At 35.8% G+C, this 19,606-nt stretch overlaps 1 protein-coding gene and 1 pseudogene across 1 annotated transcript in view; both read left to right on the top strand.

The window, feature by feature from the left end:
- Positions 1-19,606, top strand: part of Dok6 (docking protein 6) — a 477,118-nt gene that overhangs the window by 188,660 nt on the left and 268,852 nt on the right. The window lies entirely within an intron of this gene.
- Gm18279 (predicted gene, 18279) lies at positions 752-17,654 on the top strand (annotated as a pseudogene).

Below are 19,606 nucleotides of genomic sequence, written 5' to 3'. Positions count from 1 at the left end.
AAGCAGCATTCAACCTTTGTAAAAGTATGGGCTTTTAGTATGCCTTCCCTTGTTCCTGAATAATGATGCAGACATATATTTGTATTCTTTTTATTAATCATTTCATTCATTTACATTTCAAATGATATACCCCTTTCCAGTTACCCCTCCACATAGCTCCATCACATCCCCTCACACTCCCTCCTCCCCCTCTGCTTTGTCTCTATGAGGGTGCTCCTCCACCCACTCACCCACTCTCTCCTCAGCATTCTAGCATCTCCCTATTCTGGGGCATTAAGCCTCCACAAGACCAAGGGCATACCCTCCCATTATTAATAAGCTTCTTTCACCATAGCTGGGCAGATACTGAGCCATTTTCAACTGATTATGCTGGCCTAGAGTACTTCCCAGTCACTTCCCATCCATGCCTAATTGCCCTCTTTGTCTCAACCTGACTTCCTTCGTCTGTGTCCTGATAGTGACTTTTCTGGCCCACCTGAGGCCCCCCCCCTCTCTCTGGGCACAGAAGTCCCACCTTGACCTCTCTTGCCAAGGTATTGGCTAGTCAACTCTTTATTGACCAATCAGAAGACGATGAAGAATAATATTTTACAAAATGCTCAGGCAGGAAATGTTCCATAATAATGACAATACAATGTCTTTATTGCAACCAGATTTCTGGGGAACAGAAATCAGCAATTAAATACACAGTACAAGAAAATATTCTCCAACAATCCTTGGTCTTTGTTTCAGTTTCTGCCTCTGGGTTCTTAATTTGAATTCCTGCCCTGACTTTATTCCATGAAAGATAGTAATATATAATATATAATATTTTTGGTCAATGCTTTATCACAACAACAAAGTAAACTTAGACCTGCATGCTTGTGTGGCAAACACTTACTGATGGAGCCAACTCCTCATTCTGGAAATTGATGCTTCATAAATAGATCAACTTTACGTACTGTACCTTGAGGCTTTCCAAAGCCCATTACTAAAGACTTAGTGTATGTAATGAGGCAAATATCATTTTCTCATGGCAGTACTATGAAGACTAAAGGTTTATTACTACAACACTTTATAGCATAGGCAGGGCTGACCTACAGCCTTAGTCATTTAAGATACTCATCACAAACTTAACCACACTTTTCCCTTTGATTCACTGGAAGCTGAAATGGGGAGTTTTGGCTGGTATTGATCAGAAGAATAATTAGATCATGGCTCCTCAGTGTTATGTTAAGTTTCATTTTCATGAGGCTAAGCCTGCAGTCCAATTGCTCAATTTGGGTTAATTTGAATTGCATAGCCTCATGCTCCTGCTCAGAAACCAGATGCTCTCACAACCACACTTTTACATCATTTCCATCCTTTTCTTCTCACTATAGTATTAACTAACTCAATGATAATTATGTCTGCCTTTTTCTCCTTTTGGATATCACGTAGCTTTCGCTTCCTCTTTATCCCTTTGTTATAAATCTACAGTGATATTTTTATTACTCAAGTATAAGTTGTCCATATCCTCACAATTATCTTACCTTTAAGTAACTGAATTGTGCACATTTCAATAAAAACCTCACTGTGCTATGTGTGCTTTTACATGAGTAAATTGCAGTGTGTTTTTCTCTCAAAGCAATTGCTACTTTGTGATGAAGAAACTATCCAGGGACCCACCTGATCATAAAACCATGATCAACCCTAATTTCTATGTGAAGGGCATTATGTTATAGAAGTCAACACATACTCCTAATACAATTTATATTCCTGTGAGACTGCTATGTCTAGTGTGAAAATGGGTAATATGTTGTAAGATGATACAAACATGGCTTTACCCACGCAACAAGAACAGTGGCTAACAACCTACAGCCCTCTTGTGACGCACAAATGAGATACTAAACACAAAGCACAAGTATTAAGGAATGTTTGGAAGGACTGGGACCATAATTCAGTAAAATGTTTACTTTTCCCTGAACACAAGTTAAAGGTGAGTGTGATTTACTAACTTGTAATTCTCGTGATGCAGAGGTGAACATAGGAAGATCTTAAGATCTCATTGCCTAGCCTGCCTAGACTACTTTGCCTCAGTGTCAATTGTCTCCCAAAGAACATGTAAGAATTCTTAAAGTACAGCAACAAAGAAAGTTAACTTCTGACCACCAGGTACTTGTGGACTACATGAATAAGCAACACACACACACACACACACACACACACACACACACACACACGTATGCAGATACACATGCACACACAAATAGTGGAATAGACTTTAAATGGTAAGGCATAGTAACTAATTATTGTTTTAACATTTTACAACCTAGGAAGGAAAATGTTTATAAGTATTTAACTATAATAAATGTTGATTCACAGATGACGACAGTTAATTCTACTTCTATCTGATAGTTAGAAGTTAATAAGGACAAACTGCATATATGAAGATGTCCTTAAATATTAGAGTTCTCATAGAGAGAAATGATGGAGAAAATGCATAGAGAGAGGAAAGTGTATGGACATGAGTAATAAAAATTACATTGTCATTAGCCTAGGAAAGAGTTTCATTAGTTTAGCTCTGATAAACCCTCAAAGAATACCTGGCACATAAAAAGATGACCAAGAATTAAGAAGGAGCATGAAGACTTTGCACAGAATTTGACATTTTGTAATATATCCATGAGAGGTTTGAAAAATCTTAAAATGGTTTGTGATTTTTACATATGTTCTGTTTATTAATTTATAAGTTTTTTAAATTAAGAATAGTTATGTTGAGTTTTCTAAAGCCATAGTCAAGTTTAATAGCCAGATATTAAAATAATGAATCAAATAAGCAAAATCATTCTAACCTAGCTTAAGGATTACTAAAAATAAGCTAAGGATACAAAGACTTTTTATCAACTTTATATATCTCTGAAATATGGTTACAAGTATTAATGGTCCCATTTACACGCTTGACATGTTTACTGTACAAGAGATCTTACTGCATAAATCAATTTTATATCAAACAATTTTAAAATGGTATATACTTTTTAAACTTAGTAGAAAGAAATTTGAATTTCAAATCACAAGCTACTGAAGGAAGTTATTAAAAATGCATTAGGGTTGAGAATGTGGCTGTACATAATTGTCATAATAGATATTCAAAACAAATTTATCCTGGATGAAAATTGAACAAGAGCAATTTACATAAGATCAGCTAATAAATTTTCCTTAATTTTCTGAACAGATGACAAAGAAGTCATTTAAAGAAACTTTAATGATATAAAATGAGTGCTGTCTATAAAGAGAAAAAAATCAATAAAATAAAGATGAATGGAGATAAGATGGTTTGAAGTTTCAGAGATGGAAACTGTGTGATGTTAGAAAAATGATGTTTGTATCCGTAGTATTCTCATTTTTACCTCTACTTGTTGAACTGCTGTATATCGAACTCAGAGATTTTTTTTCATGATAGCCAAGTGGTATATCCACTGAACACCACCACATCTACCTTCCTAATCTCAATTTAAACTCCCATTGCCTGGTACTGAAAATATTGTCTCTTTTTACTAGGTCCCCTTGGTGCAGATTATTTATTTCATTTAAAACAAACATTTGAAAGAGTCCAAGAAATGGTGAAAACTGCCTTGTTTAAAACAAAAACAAAAACAAAACAAAACAAAAAAACCAGACAAAAAAAAAAAGCCAAATAGTGGTGGTACATGCCTTTAAGCACTTGGGAGGCAGAGACAGGTGGATTTCTGAGTTCAAGGCCAGCCTGGTCTACAGAGTGAGTTCCAGGACAGCCAGAGATATGCAGAGAAACCCTGTCTCGAAAGAAAACAAATGAACAAAAGAAGGTTTCTATCTTTACAACTTACCTTTAGAAGCAATCATATTTTGTGTAGACATAGTACGTATGCACATCATGTTAACTTTCTCATATTGATGTCATGAAGGCAGGGCTCCATTTTTGGATGATCACATTCTTGATGTCATGTAGATTATGCTCAATGGCTTGGTGTGTCTTGTATCCTATGAAATTAAAGAGTGAACATCATTTATATAAGAAAAATCCTGTATATGTTTATTCTCTCTCACATTAATACATTCCTCCATCTATAAGACATTTCCATTTCTTAAACAAGAACAGATACTAACAAACTGGTTCAGAAATAGTCAGATCTCACCTGTTATCCTGGACAGTTTTACTCTATAATTGACTTCATACTACCCACAAATGCTAATTAATTGGGGAACAGTTAATGAAAATAAATATGGAAAATCAGTTACATGCTGAACAATAAAAGAAAGGAAATAGCAACATAGGGTTAGCTATTTGTGTGAAATATTTGAATGAACAGTTTTAAGTCAAGTTGAAACAGAGGAGAACAGGAGTGAAGCCCTTGGATGGAGGGCACCAGAACAGATCTGAGAAGGTGTGACCTAAAAAGTTAGGAAGCTTTTAGAGTTTAGTTTATCTTCTTAGCATTTGAATTTAGGTCGGTGAAAATTCCCCCAAATCTGAGGAAATTCCAGTAAGAATTATTCCATGGAGCTCAAATATGCCTGAGAACCAAATTACTTTTTTAAGTGGGAGATTTTAATATAACCTTTCACATTACAACAGATGTAGGTCAAATATATTGTACAATGAATTTAAAATGGACTTAGATACATGGCAGTGTGGTTTAAATTAAAAAACAAATACTGGAGCATTTTGGTTATTCATTTTGATAAAAGAGACTGAATCAAAACCCTTCCCATGCTCAAGTGCTCTACCATTGAACTACATTCTCAGCTTTATTTAAGTTGTAAGTAATCTGCTTTTTTTCTCTATCAAGGCAACTTGTTATAATGGCTTCTATAGAAGAAAAATATATAGCCCAATTTAAACATCTACTCTGTAAATGCAAATAATATAGCATAAAAAGTGAGAAGACAGTGCTCATAGGACATAAAAAGTAATGGGGCCACATTGTTCAGCTTATTTTTGCTTCAGAGGCTACATGTAAGAAATCAAGAAAACAACTCTTGCCAGCTGTACAATTTCGACCCTAGTTTAGATAACAATGGTAGCTTTTAATTTCCAGAGTCTTTTTGCTTGGTAAATCAGATAATGTAAAAGAAAACACAGGGCTACAATTCTATTTAGACATTATTTTCATCATTGCTGAAGCATTTCTACATTTCAGATTCAGACCCAATACCTCTAATCACCATTTCAGAATATTCTGAGTGGTTTTGGCTCTTAAAATGATCCCATTTTTGTCTATCAGTTATGTCAGCCTAATTGTGCAATAGCAAGCACAGATAACATATGAAATGCTCTGTTCAAGAGTAAAAAAATGGTTTTTTTGACTTTGTGAAATGAGTGCATATCCATTCATAGTCTAAAACTGGAAAATGCAGCAATGAGAAATTTTTTTTGAGTAGTACTTTCTACTTGACTATGAATGTCTATTTAGCATATTTCATTCATTAAAATATAATGATGCCTTGCATTTGTTTTAATAGATTTACTATTTGAACTTACTATCATTAATAATGTCATTCAAAACAACAGTAAAAAATATCCCTTTGACTTTTGAACAATTCATGTTTTATTCAGGAGCAACTACAAAATACATTTGATTGACAAGAAAATGAGTCCTTTTTAAAGTGCTGTAGGCTTTGAGAATTGGGGAAATGTGTTGGATGGCTTGCAGATGTTTGTATTCTTATCCTACAAATTATGACCTTTAAATAATTTGAAGAAATGACACACATTCTGTTTATATAGTGTTTAGAAAAACTAAGTATTTGGGTTGATTTATTTGATTTTATTAATTCAGGGGAAATAAATAACATGTGATAGGTTCTCTTTAAACAGTTCAACAAGCACACACAAACACATCTCTTACTTATTGTAAATGTCTGCCATAATAAAACAATTTTCCCATTTCTGTTTTTCTGTCTGAGTCCAGCAAATTTAGGCATTGTGTAAACAGTGAACGTGAATTTTACATGGCTGAAGTTAAGTGGTGAAGGAGCTTGCATCTGATAGTTCTGGAAGGAATCTTCCATGCTGTTAAGGCACATCATGAGGTGGAGGTGAGAGGACTCTCGCAGCTACAGGGTTGAGATCTATAGAAAGAATCGTTACATAATGTGTGGAACCGTTACCTGTCAATAAAGAAGTCAATGAGCTAAGGAAAGAAATAGGATAGCAGGGTGGTAGTGGAGGGTTGCAGTGGGGTTGCCCCAGTACAGGAGGGAGGTGATGCATAAAACTGAGAAGGAGGTAATCAGCCAGGTGTCACCCATAGAATAGAATAAACAGGGAGATTCACATTGAACTTTGAAGGACACGGTTACATGAAACTCAGAAAAAAATAAACAACCATGTGGTGGGAACTAGAATAGAATAAACAGGTAATTAAGTCATTAGCTAGTCAGGGAACAAGCCTAAGTGTATGGCCTAAGCATTTAGTCATATATAATTAACTCAAAGAGTCATAATTTCTGGGGAAAAAAAGAGGATGGGTGAGTGGCAGTGAGGCTACAGAGTTTTTAGCCTTCTGTTCCCACCAACTGGATAGCAGTAACTGAATTCTGTTCCAAAGTTAGACATGGTGTTTTTTTCCCTCCCCAAGACAGCAAGAAAGGGTAGTCCTCCCAAATTTTGAATCACTGACTCCTTCAGTGTCAAGCTAGAGAAAAGTCTTCTTTTGGAAACTCCTAATGAAATTTTGGGGAAAACATTTTGGGGGGAATTTTTCTTACAAAATAATAATCAGAGCATTCTTTTATACTTTAATGACATCTTTAAAGTATAAAAGAATGCTCTGATTATTGTTTTTACTAATATATGTTAATGCTCTCAGCAGAACTCTTTGCGTATGTGGGATTTGAATTGGCTATTCAATGAGTATTCCTATGTCTTAATGCCAGAAATGTCCTTAAGAATCGGTTTCTGCTAAATAATAATCAACACAATATGCTCAAACATAAGTCAACAGTTTTGTGAGATCTCCATGAAAACTTTGCAGTCTAAAAACCATAGATCATGGAAAGATCGAAAAGAATTTTGCCAACAAATATTTGGAATATAATCTGATAATTCTACTCAAGGGAGAATATGCTACTCCAGATAGTCTTCCCAGGGTTCTTGTACTTAGCTTTTCATGTTGGCATCAAGTCCCACATAGCAGCATTTTTCTGCTTTATAGCAACAAAATCAAACTATAAGTAAAAGCAGTTATTGGGCTATGAACAAGCAACAGTGTATCACCAGACCCTCTGAAGCAACATTCCATCCTTCTCATCCTGATGTTTGAATGACCCGTTCTGCAAGTGCATGTCCTCCACTTCTAGTAACCAGCTCCCTAATTAAGAATAGCACACCAGTTCAGTAGCAGGTCAGCCTAGCTGTTGACCCCATCAAATATCAGCAGGTTCATTTTCCAAAAGAAGCTTTATAGTTTGTCACCTTGCTACTGTATTTCCCACAGGACCATAATACTGACAAAGCTTGTTGACAGGGAGGTCTTGCCTGAGTGGATCTCTACCTTTCCTGTGACTGTACATCAGTCACTGGTCCAGGCTCTGGGGAAATCACATGAAAGAGCTTCAGGGAGATTTTTCTTAACAAAAATCAAAGAAAAAAAAATAAATGTAGTTCTTTAAGGGAATATAAAGCAATGAAATATGTATCCCTTTTAAGGAAAATAGGACATATATAAATTTTCATGACTTTCTTTCATTTTGTTTTGGTTTAAGAATTTTAACTTAGGGATAAAATGTTAAAAGTTATCATAAAATGATTACATACAACTATATTGCTTTCCCAGGTCTTGCCTAACAAATTTTTACATTCTTCTTAGCTTAAAACAATTTAAGTTTAGCCTAATTGTCTAGAATGTAGAATTAGAAATTAAGGTATCTTCCTTTGTCTTCACAAAACTACCTCTCTCATGTCTTGGTCTTTGAACTCTTTCTGATCTGATCTTCTGAGTACACTGATTATTATGATTTAATTTCAGATGTCATTTCTTGTGGCTGTCTTCTTTTAGGTTTGTTGAGGGATTACCTTCAAGATTCAAGATTTAATCATATCCAAAAAGATATTTTTTTTTCCTCAAACAAAGACATCTTAATAGGTTCTGGAAATAAAACCTGGGCATTCAGGTGTGTGTGTGTGTGTGTGTGTGTGTGTGTGTGTGTGTGTGTGTGTGTGTGTGTAATTTGAGATTGATATTTTGTAGGTCTGGAACTCAGTTAGGCTAAAATTTCTAGCCAGTGAGCCCCAGAGATCTACGTGTGTCTGTCTCCCCAGTATGAGGATTGCAAGCGTGTATCGCCATATCCACAATTTTATATGTGTTTGAGGGCCAAAAATATTTGGATACCTGTTTTGGCAGGCCTTTTCTCAATTCACTTGATCTAGGAGATAGCATTGAAACGGTGAATTATGCACTGATACTGTCCCAGGTATTCGATTAAGGGAAATTTAAGTGGATAAGCTGGGTTCTGGGAATAGTAAACAGACTAGACCTATAAACTGAGTAGGGTAGACAGCCAGAAGTAACTGTGAAACATTCTGTCACCACTTCTTAGTATCTACAGAGGACCCACGCCACTTTAGTGAGGAGGTATTCAAATGCTTAGGTCTCATAAAAAAAATCAAAGAACTTGAATATAATGTATATACATGTCTTAGCTAAGGTTTTACAGCTGTGAACAGACACCATGACCAAGGCAAGACTTAAAAAGGACAATATTTAATTGGGGCTGGCTTACAGGTTCAGAGGTTCAATCTATTATCAAGGTGGGAGCATGTTAGCATCCAGGCAGGCATGATACAGCTGGGACTGAGAATTCTACATCATCTGAAGGCTGCTAGTAGAATTTTTGCTTCCAGGCACCTGGGATGACAGTCTTATAACCCACGCCTACAGTGTCACACCTACTCCAACAGGGCCACACCTCTTAATAGTGCCATTCTCTGGGCCCAGCATACACAAACCATCACAATACACTGTTGTAAATACTATAATTTCTAAGTTATTTGTCATACCATTATCACCTAAAGACTATGTAAATATCATTATGGCCTCTGGATTTCAAAATAATAGGAAAAAGAGCTTAAAAGCTCCATAAAGATGTAATTTTTTTTGGTATTTTCAGTTTGTGGTTGCTGAATATTCAGATGTACATAGACATAAAGATCAAATTTTAGATAATATCAATTCTAACATAACAGCATGCATAATAACTCATTTCTAGATTTGTATCATATAATGTGGAATAGTATTTAAATAGTATTTCACATTTGCCAAGTATATAAAAGATAAATATTGTAGATACTGGTAATGAACACTCTGGAATATTCATAAAGAAACAGACCTATGAGGAAAAATGAGTCAGAGCACATGATAAATGTCACAAGTGGCTTTAAGAATGAGTTACATATTTTGAATTGGAGGACATTCATATTTATCTGAGAAAAGAGTTCAGTTTAAGGAAGCAGTTACTGGGAAATGGATGCTAAATACAGTTGTTGAAAAGCAACAATAATATTTCAATGGAAATTTTGTCAGGAAGTTACTGAAGTATATGAATTATCTGAATCACTTCACTGTGTGAAGTGATATAAATATTTAAATTATTATTTTGAAAGCTCAGAAATAGAATAAAGAAAGTGACTTTTATCAATTGAGGTAATCATTGTAATAATATTAAACCATGAAACTCCCATATATTCTTACTGCAAAATCAATTTTTCTATCCTAACAACATTTTATAAAACTCAGCTCTAAACTCTTGTTTTTAAAAACAAAACAAAACAAAACAAAACAAAACAAACAAAACGACAGAAATACAGAAACAGTTTCTCAATTGAAATAATTGGGCAAGATTAGTAAATAAAAGGAATAATATTCATTTAGAGAATGGATGAGAAGGATATGATTTATCGGTTAACGTGAATCAATTTTTAAACTAAAAATAAACATTCTTTCTTTTCCTGAGACAATTAGGTTTATCATGAGAAGTTTTAAACACTTTTATGGGTAGATATCTTTTCTTACTTGTCATGAAGTAAACTGCTAGCTAAGAGATTTTTTAATAGTTATACTTGTCACATAATCATGTGTAAAAATGTGCCCACAATTTTTAATAGCAATATTGACATAACATGCTAGTATCTAGTTTAATTTGCAAGCAATCTAAAGCAAAGATACATAATAAATAGTATGATAAATTTTAAAAGTATAATTGGCATTTATTTATTCTAAATTACATTATGAATGTAAATAAAGTCATTTTAAAACTGAAAGGGTCATTGAGGGAAAACATCACCTTGTTTCCAGCACATAGCAAATCCCCTCATTTCACTGACAGTCCCAGTACAATCTAATTTACCAATGTAGACTCTAAGGACAGGTTTTCCCTGATATCTGATCTTCTATTTATTTATAACTATTAAAATGTCTACACATGTTTTCCTCTGAGCATGCATTCCAAGAAAGTAAGTCATGCTTTTTGCATTTTTGCTTCACCAAATTTTTTACATTTCTTTTGGCCTTTGTAGTGAAGAAAAAGTGACCAGAAGCCCCCAGTAAATAAATTCTGTGTTGAAGTTTTTGTAAAGTGGAATCACTATCATTAAATACTGATTCAAGTGTATGAAACGGGCAGAACTCATACAAAGTCAAGACTGCACCTAGTAGGTGAAGATGAAATGAAAGACCCCATTAGTAGCAATTTATTCCTTTGTTCAAGTCTCTCAGAAAGTTGGTGGTTAAAATTAGTTGGAAGGTGGGCATAGCTATAAAGTATTATCTTGATGACTTTAACTGATGTGGGATGACCTTTTCTTAATTCTGGAAAATACCACTCCCTGGGGAATAAGGGATGTATAAAGACAAAGTAGACCAGGCACTGCATACTTTCATCTCTTTTCCGGATGGCAAATATGATATTCCACAGTTTCAAGCTTCTGCTGTTTTGACATCCTGCTCATGATGCACTGTACCCTTGAACTGTGAATGAAAATAAAACCCTTTCTCTCTATTAAAAAAAAAAAAACTAATTTCTCTAGAATAGTCACAACAGCAGGAAAATAAATTAAAACAGAAAGACTTGCATAATTTTGAAGAATGATTGTGTATCTGACGCAAAGAAATAGGAACTAGTAGTATCAAATAGAATGTTATAAAACCCTTTAAATGACTGTATTATTTTCAGGATAATTAGGATATTTAGGTTAAAGTGGTGGAAAAAGAGATGAGAATAGATTTATATAAGTAATTATCATTTAAATTCCTTAAGTCCTTTTTGAAGAGGGAACTCTTTATTTTTGTTGTTATTGTTATTGTTATTGTTATTATTTTATTTATTTACATTCCAGTCATTGCTCCCTCCCTTCTCAGTTTTCCCTCCACAGTTCCTCATCCAATTCCTCCTCCCCCTTGCCTCCAGGGGTGCTCTCCCCACCAGACCTCCCCCTTCCCTGGGGCCTCAAGTCTTCTCGAGTGAGTATTAAGCACATCTTCTCCCACTGAGGCACAACAAGGCAGTCCTCTGCTACATGTGTGCCCGGGGCCTCAGACTGGCACATGTATGTTTCTCCTTAGTGGCTCAGTCTCTGAGAGCTTCCTACAGTCTGGTTTAGTTAAGACTGATGGTCTTCCTATGGGGCTGCTTTCCCCTTCAGCTGCTTCTTCTTCTTCTTCTTCTTCTTCTTCTTCTTCTTCTTCTTCTTCTTCTTCTTCTTCTTCTTCTTCTTCTTCTTCTTCTTCTTCTTCTTCTTCTCTCTCTCTCTCTCTCTCTCTCTCTCTCTCTCTCTCTCTCTCTCTCTCTCTCTCTCTGTGTGTATCCAATTTTTAAAAATATTTTTTATTGCGTATTTTCCTTAATTACATTTCCAATGCCATCCCAAAAGTCCCCCATACCCTTCCCCCCACTCCCCTACCCACCCATTCCCACTTTTTGGCCCTGGCGTTCCCCCTGTCCTGGGGCATATAAAGTTTGCAAGTCCAATGGGTCTCTCTTTCCAGTGATGGCCAACTAGGCCATCTTTTGATGCATATGCAGCTAGAGTCAAGAGCTCTGTACTGGTACTGGTACTGGTTAGTTCATAAAGTTGTTGCACCTACAGGGTTGCAGATCTCTTTAGCTTCTTGGATACTTTCTCTAGCTCCTCCATTGGGGGCCCTGTGATCCATCCAATAGCTGACTGTGAGCATCCACTTCTGTGTTTGCTAGGCCCCTGCATAGTCTCACAAGAGACAGCTATATCTGGGTCCTTTCAGCAAAATCTTGCTAGTGTATGCAGTGGTGTCATCGTTTGGAGGCTGATTATGGGATGGATCCCTGGATATGGCAGTCTCTAGATGGTCCATCCTTTTGTCTCAGCTCCAAACTTTGTCTGTGTAACTCCTTCCATGGGTGATCGTTTCCAATTCTAAGAAGGGGCAAAGTGTCCACATTTTGGTCTTCGTTCCCCTTCAGCTTCTTAAATCTTTCCTCTAATTCAACCACAGGGGTCCTTAACTTCAGTCCAATGGTTGGTTGTAAGTAAGTATCTGTAAGCCGCTGGTTGGGCTTCTCAGAGGACAACCATGCCAGGCTCCCATCTATAAGCCACATCATAGCCTCAGTAATAGTATCAGGCCTTGGTTCCCCTACCCCATGAGAGGGATCCCACGTTGGGTCAGCCACTAACTGAACTGAATTTCCTTCAGTCTCTTCTTCATTTTTGTTCCTGTAGTTGTTTTAAACAGGAACATTTCGGGGTCAGAAATTTTGACTGTGGGTTAGTAACTTTGTCAAAGAGGGGACTGTTAACTTTAAGACATCAGATGGTTTTAAGTCTATGAGGAGAAGAAAGAGTTGCAGTTTAGTTTAGAAATAGTAAGTGGAAGCAGAGCAAATAAGGTGGCAGGTGGTGATTGTGGGGGCTGATGGGAACACAATGAAAATATCTCTGAAGAGAGAGTGAGGCTTTGAATGAGTCATGAGTGGTGAAGTTGGAGAATGTTCATCGATTAAAGTGACACAACTTTATGACAGAGAACATATTGTAGGTCCCACTGAGAGCTTTATGCAGAATCTTGGAGGTCTCAGTTGCTCCCAAAAGAACAGTTTTCCAGTGCTACAGCTAATATCTTTCTGTGCAAAAGCAAGAAATAGGTGAAACATTAATTATGATAGTTCCCCTAGACAGTAGCAATAATTTGGGGGGTTTTGTAATCATGCAGTTGCATATTTAAATAAACAAGTATACCAATTTTAATTCACTTAAGGATAATTGCATTGATCCGGGCGGTGGTGGCACATGCCTTTAATCCCAGCACTTGGGAGGCAGAGGTAGGCAGATTTCTGAGTTTGAGGCCAGCCTGGTCTACAGAGTGAGTTCCAGGACAGCCAGGGCTACACAGAAAAACCCTGTCTCGAAAAACAAAACAAAAACAAAAACAACAACAACAAAAGGATAGTTACATTGAAGCAGTGAAAAATCTTCATTTTTATTAAACATAGATTTCACAGGGTAGATCTTGGAATGAATGTCTAAGCAGATGAAAAGCCTCTGTGCTCTAACACTGCATGCTGATGTTAGGGTAGACAGGAGCACTGGTGTGTTTGCTGAAATCACATCAGAAATCACATCCTAAAAATGAACAAAATTACACACCTTAATGAATGGGTGAGTGATAGACAAACTATGGTCACTCTGACTTTATAATCTGTCTTAATTTTTCTAAAAAAAAAAAAGAACCATTTAAATTCACCTTCTGTGGAAACAAATGACTGTAGTTATAGAAACATTGTTGAAATATGAGTTTTCAAAAGATAATTAAAATGTGAAAAAAAATGTTGCCAGTCCATAGAGATTGAAAACTAAAAACAGAATTTTGTGATAATATTGAGTGAGACTAAGGAATTTTTGTGCTGTAAAATAAAGTGTTGATATTTTCAATTTGATAAAGTTGTATATTTTTAATGACCAGCTCAAGAGGACATAAAACCATAATGAGTTAAATTTGTTCTAGGGAAGTAAAAAAATATTTACCTGATTCAGACCCCTATTTGCTAAAGCATTAGAAGATAACTGGAAAAATTTATAGGCAAAATCCAAGCACAATAGCTACAGTTTACTTAAAATGTTCTTCATTTAATGTTTAGTGTTATAACTCTAAAAATACTTACATAATTTAATCTAAATAACATATTATAAATGCCAGGATTCTGAAGAAGAATCTTAGAACAAGACAGACATTTTAGAGTTTTGCAATAATATAAGAATATTCACATTATTGGGAAACTTTTTATTTTTAAAATACTATTTCTTGAGCCGGGCATTGGTGACGTACGCCTTTAATCCCAGCACTCGGGAGGCAGAGGCAAGCAGATTTCTGAGTTCGATGCCAGCCTGGTCTACAGAGTGAGTTCCAGGACAGCCAAGGCTACACAGAGAAACCCTGTCTCAAAAAAACCAAAAAGAAAAAAATGCTATTCCTTTATCACGAAATGATATTACTACTACTTTTCAATGCATAAATAAATGAGAAATTTAAATTCTAATATACATTATGATATATAATATGATATGTGTATGCTGTTAAGAGCTTATTTGGATGATGGGTAAAATTTAAAGCTGTTTTTCTTTTACATTTGACTTATTATATAAACCCAAATGGCATACCTGTTGTCTTAGTTAGGGTTTTACTGCTGTGAACGACATCACCGACCAAGGTTACTATTATAAGGACAACATTTAATTGGGACTGGCTTACATGTGCAGAGGCTCAGTCCATTATCATCAAGATGAGAACTTTGCAACATCCAGGGAAGCATGGTGCAGGAGGAGCTGAGAGTTCTACATCTTCATCTGAAGGCTGCTAGCTAAATACTTGCTTCCAGGCAGCTAGGATGAGTGTCTTAAAGCTGACACGCACAGTGACACATCTATTCCAACAGGACCACACCTTCTGATATTGCTACTCCCTGGACTGAGCATATACAAACCATCACACCTGTGCTGTTGCCACCCAAGAACTCATGCATTAAATAAGGAGGGGTAGTTGGAGAAGAGAGAACAGCAGCTAGATTTGTTCAAAGCACATTGGATTCATGCATGAAATTCTAACACAGTGAAAGAAAGCAACATAAATCTTTCCTAGATCCTTTATCCCTTCTCCTACTCTTGTGTTTTTGCTTAAGCATTTATTTTTATTTTCATATATGTGTATTTGTGTATACCCATACACATGCACACATGAGGGCAGTGACAATGAAAAGCAGAAGAGGCTGTTGGATTCCCCAGAAGCTGTAGTAATTAGAAGTTGTGATCCATCAAATGTGGGGTTTGTTGACCAAAACTGAGTCTTTTCTGGAAGGAGTATGCACTCTCTTCTGTACAGCCCTAGAGGAAAGCTAATCTTTCGTTTTGACATGTGTTTATTTAAGCCCACAAAGTACTTAATAAAACAACAAAACTCTCAGGTAAAACTCATATAACATCAGTAATTGAAAAACCCTTTATTTATATGTGTTTATATTTAACTTTTTTTTGACATTTGTAAAAACATAAATATCTTAAATTTTTTTACCAATACACCTGTTACCTGAGACCTAAATAACTTGCATTATTTTAGTTCCATGTTTACATTTACTTCAAGTAATTTACTTAAATTCTTTGATTAAAATGTAGTCAATATGTTATGATGTCATAGAAATGTAAAAAAATTAATTTTCAGAAATATATATGAAAATTTAAACTAATTTAAAAAATACTAATTTTATTATTAAAAATTCCAAGATTTTCAATTTTTTGGTTTTTTGTTTGTTTGTTTGTTTGTTTTTGTTGTTGTTGTTTGTTTTTTGAGACAGGGTTTCTCTGTAGAGCCCTGGCTGTTCTGGAACTCACTGTGTAGACCAGGCTGGCCTCGAACTCCTAAATCTGCCTGCCTCTGCCTCCCAAGTGCTGGGATTGAAGGCATGCGCCACCACGCCCGGCTCAAGATTTTTAAATTTAATTTTTATGTTGTTCTGACAGTTTTTAGAATAATAATAGAAATATATTTATTTTAAAGGACTAGAAATTATTTTAAGTTTTCCTCCTTTACATTTGTTTACAGTATTGTAAATTCAAATAAGATTTATAGTGAAAAATGAATGCGTGTATTTCCAATATATTAGATCTTCAACTAAACAGGATTGAGAATCTTTCAGAAAGTAGAATTTTATATTCCTCTTTGTTCCTATCCTCCCTGGACGCTCTTTAAATTCTTAAGTGATAGAGTTTAAGCCACCACACTGTTGATCAACAAAACCCTGATTTATTCTAGAAACCATAGGAACAGGGGCTGCTTGCAAAGGATCTCTGTATTTCTAAATGTAAATTTTCCAGTAGAACAAGCACTTTGTCTGAACTGCATCAGCTGAGGGATTGCTTGGGGAACTGTTGCTAGGCATTCCTTAGTGACTAGGACATAGCTCAAATGCATCTACCACTTTAGTTTGCTGGCTGTTGTTATGACATTAAAAAGTGTAAAGTCCATAATATCTGTCCTGGTATTATTCTACATTTTTAAATAAAATATTTATGAAAAGTCCCGACAAGATTGTATTTTTATATTGGTTGTTTAGTACATATAAACATTGTACGTAACTCTGTAGCAATATATGACTGTATACTCACATTTTATATTCTAAAAAACACATATTCCTTGGTTGTAGACTCAGTTCTGATAATATTATTTGTTTAGGTGAAGTTAAAATTTTTTGGAAATAATATCTCTTCTCAAATATAACTTCAATTTATTATCTTAGAACAAAATCAGGTTTAAATATCATTTGCCTCAATTATTATTTGATCATTTTATAATTCAAAATTTATACCTTATGTGGGAACATGCTTTGATGTGATCAAACCATAATATATTAAAATAGACCCTATTCTGAAGAAGAGGTTTTTTCTTTCTCCAAAAAGTATTACTCCTCAGAAATAATAAGAAATTGGAGTGCAGTTGTTCTTGCTGACTTTAAGTCAGATGATATATAGGTAGAACCGAACACTGGTGGCTTATGCTCTAAAATCAACAATTGACAAACGGGACCTCATAAAATTGCAAAGCGTCTGTAAGTCAAAGGACACTGTCATTAAGACAACAGCAACCCACAGATTGGAAAAAGAACTTTACCATTCTTACATCCAATAGAAAGCTAATATCCAATATATACAAAGAATTCAAGAAGTCAGACTCCAGAGAATCAAATAACCCTATTAAAAATGGGGTACAGAGCTAAACAAAGATTTCTCAACTGAATAATATTGAATGACTGAGAAGCATCTAAAGAAATGTTCAATATCTTTAGTCATCAGGGAAATACAAATCAAAACAACTCTGAGATTCCACCTCACACCAGTCAGAATGGCTAAGATCAAAACCTCAGGTGACAGGAGATGCTGGCGAGGGTGTGGAGAAAGAGGAACACTCCTCCATTGTTGGTGAGATTGCAAACTAGTACAGTGACTCTTGAAATCAGTCTGGCAGTTCCTCAGAAAATTGGACATAGTACTACCTGAGGACCCAGCTATACCACTCCTGGGCATATATCCAGAAGATGTTCAAACATATAACAAGGACACGTGCTCCACTATGTTCATAGCAGCCTTATTTATAATAACCAGAAGCTGGAAAGAACCAAGATGTCCCTCAACAGAGAAATGGATACAGAAAATGTGGTACATTTACACAATGAAGTACTACTCAACTAATAAAAAGAATGAATTCATGAAATTCTTAGGCAAATGGATGAAAATATAAAATATCATCCTGACTGAGGTAAATCAATCACAAAAGAACACAGATGGTAAACACTCATTGGTAAGAGGATATTAGCCCAAGACCTCGGAATACCCAAGGTACAATTCACAGACCACATGAAGCTCAAGAAAAAGGAAGACAAAATTTGGATACTTCAGTCCTTCTTAGAAGGGGGAACAAAATACACACAAGAGGAAATATAGGGATAAAGTGTGGGGCAGAGACTAAAGAAAGGCCATCCAGAGACTGCCCCACCTGGGGATCCATCCCATATACAGTTGCTAAACCCAGACAGTGTTGTGGATGCCAAGAAATGCATGCTTTCAGGAGTCAGATATTGCTGTCTCCTGAGAGGCTCTGCCAGATCCTGAAGAGTACAGAGGCAGATGTTCACAGCCAGCCACTGGACTGAGCATGGGGTCTCCAATGGAGGAGTTAGAGAAAGGACTGAAGCAGCTGAAGAGGTTTGCAACCCCATAGGAAGAACAACAGTATCAACTAACCAGATCCCCCAGAGCTCCCAGGGACTCCAAACCAACCAAAGAGCACACATGGAGGGACCCATGGCTCAAGCTGCATATGTATCAGAGGATGGTCTTGTTCAGTATCAATGGGGAATCCCTGGGACCTGCAAAGGCTCAATGCTCCAGTGTAGGGGAATACCATGGCAAGGAGGTGGGAGTGGATGAGTGGGTGAGGGAACACCCTCATAGAAGCAAGGGGAAGGGGATAGGGTAGAGGATTTATGGGGGTGGATGAAAACCAGGAAAGAGGATAACATTTGAAGTGCAAATAAAATAGCAAATAAAAAATTAAGTAGTAAAAAATAGAGAAGATTTATAAAGAGATGGAGTGTGTATGTACACATAAAAATCCATGCTTATACATAAAGACAATTTTATAAGTATACCATTTTAATATTGCATATTGATCTTATCATAAGTAAAGAGAAAAGCAAACATCAATAATGATAGTGATAACTCTCTTGGATTTGACAGTGATTTGCATGTGGTATTACAAATTTAAGCAACTAAAAGTCTTTAAGGAATAGATAAGAAGTAGACCATATTCTTTTTAAAATGATAATTACATAATTTTATTTTGTATATGTTATTTTAGGTGATATAAGTGCAGGTTTTGGTCAGGAAATGATCATTTTTACTATGTCAATACTATGAAATCCAGCAAGTGTTATCTTCAAATATGAGAAAGAAATTTCTAAATATATGAAATATGCATGTTCATTTTGCTTAAAGCAATACAAAACTGATTTTAATAATTTTAAATTTGATGGTTCTAAGCTCTATTGGGTTTAATAGTTTCTATGTTATGAATGGAATTAAGCTTGTTTCCTTCATTAGTCTTCTCCATGACAGTTGAAGCATGTATGGTAAAGTGAAAGCAATTTTTGGTTATCCTAGTAAGTCAAATGAGAGGTTATTTTATCAAAGAAGATATTCCTCACTTTGATCACACGCTAGAGACCAATAACAAGAGTAGTTGGGTATCTACCTACATATTATATCCTGGCTTGCTCCACCTGTTTACTAGGCTTTGTAGCAATGAATAGTCATTCCACTCGCTGGTTTTGTGTGTCAACTTGACACAAGCTATAGTCATCAAGTGAGGAAGGACCCTCAGTTGAGGAACTGATTCCATGAGATCTAGCAGTAAGGGATATTCTCAATTAGTGGCCAATGGGGAGGATCGAGCCTGTTCAACTTTGTTCTGGTTGCCCTGAGTTCTATAAGAAACCAGGCAGAGAAATCCATTGGAACCAAACTAGTAAGAAGCATCCCTCAATGGCCTCTGTATCAGCTCCTGACACCAGCAGCCTGCCCTGT

Source organism: Mus musculus, chromosome 18 (assembly GCF_000001635.26).
Source record: "Mus musculus strain C57BL/6J chromosome 18, GRCm38.p6 C57BL/6J".
NCBI lineage: Eukaryota > Metazoa > Chordata > Mammalia > Rodentia > Muridae > Mus > Mus musculus.
This window is presented reverse-complemented; position numbering and strand designations above follow the sequence as displayed.